This window comes from Pteropus alecto, unplaced genomic scaffold (assembly GCF_000325575.1).
Source record: "Pteropus alecto unplaced genomic scaffold, ASM32557v1 scaffold88, whole genome shotgun sequence".
Lineage (NCBI taxonomy): Eukaryota > Metazoa > Chordata > Mammalia > Chiroptera > Pteropodidae > Pteropus > Pteropus alecto.
Genome location: NW_006494611.1, coordinates 10,902,059 through 10,903,772, shown reverse-complemented (window position 1 = coordinate 10,903,772; position 1,714 = coordinate 10,902,059).

Sequence of the window (1,714 nt, the reverse complement as noted above, 5' to 3'; positions counted from 1 at the left end):
GTCTCTATCTTTGGATGAAATGCTCCTCAACGGAAGCAGGGGAAGGTCTCCATGTCTGAGGTAAGTTCAACGCTGAGTAAGCCTGAGCCTCCAGTGTTTCAGTGGGTGATAGAACAGGGACCAGCAACCAGTGGTTGTCTTGTTTAGAATTCCTAACCACATTCCATAGGAAATTTTTTACAGTCTCCTTTTTCCATCTTATGGCTCCCCCAAATCCTTGCTCTGGCACCAGTCAGAGGATGCATAGCAGAAAGCAAGTCAGCATAGTCTTCTTTTCCTACCTTTGGCTCTTGAGGTTCCTGGTTTCTTGGTCCCCTCTCATGTGCCACTGTGGGAAAGGGCTACATGGCAGATTCAGAGGGTGTCACTGATGAGCCAAGAGACTTAAATTCTAATTCCAGCTCTTCTAGACCTTCATTCTCTGGCCTTGGAAAAGAGTCTTCCCTCTCTGAGATTCAGTGGCTTGTTAATTCTGTAATTCTGGAAACAGATAAAGCAAAACACATTCTCTCTCTCTCTCTCTCTCTCTCTCTCTCCTTATTCTTATTCTCTCCCTCCCTCCTTCTCTCCCTCCCTCCCTCTCTCCCTCCCTCCCTCCCTTGCGCACACACCTGGGAAGGCTGAACACTTGGCCTCTGTTTCTGGGTCTCGCCTTGCCAGATGCTTATAATCTCTTTGAGCTGACCCCTCCTCTTCACACATACCCTCTCAGGCATACCTTTCAGTATATGCCTGGACTTTTTAGTTGGGAGATCTAAAGTTGGCAATAACTTTAGAAGAGACCGAAATATTGGGCCACCAGAGACCAACAGGAGTTTCCATAAATGAAACTTCAGCATTTAAAAAATTCAAGTCCAATTCCCTCAGAAAAGTTCCTGAAAGTAAAGATTATCCACTTAAACACCCAAAGATAGCATTTACGAAAAAGGCACTTTACAGGGAAATCAATCTTAATGTTGCCGTTCATAATTCCAAATCCCTTATGCTCTATTAAGAAGTGGCCCTTTCACCTTGCCTTGGGTCTCTATTCACCAGCACCCTCCCCACGTGGACCCACTTCTGCTTGTGGGTTTTCTTTTTTTCTGTAATGATAGTTATGGAAAAATTGGAGGATTAGCTGGGGTACAGCCACCCTGAACTGAGCACTGATAGGAAGGACCCTGGTCATTTGGTTCCTATCTTTGAGCAATTACAGACCGCAGTAAAGGTAGTGAGAGGAATGCTGGGAATTTTCTCCCAAGACTCTGATACACACAATTGTCTCTTTGAATCCTTGCCTACCACTCATGCACATGTTTCTGAGTTTCTCAAAAAAAAAAAAAGGGAGCAAACCTTCTCACTGTCTTTGGATTAACTTTTTTCCTTTGGCTTAGAAGTTGGGACAATATCAAGTGATAAAGTGAACAATGATATTCCTTTCTTATCTAAGATTACTTTTTCTTTTTACTATAGCAGTATTATATCTATTTGAAAAATAGTAAGACATATATGTAAGAGGCATTTTATTTATTCGTTCTATAGATTTTTCTTAGTTGTTATGAGGACTTGGAGTTCCCCTATAATAATTCTGAGGCCTCATTAGGATCTCTTGAACACAGATTGGAAACTGCTATTCTAGAACAATAAAAAAAGTATTGATAGCACATATGAGTGTTTCCTACATGTCTGTCACTATGCTAAGTGCTAAGCGATTTCCATCCATTCCATTTGACTC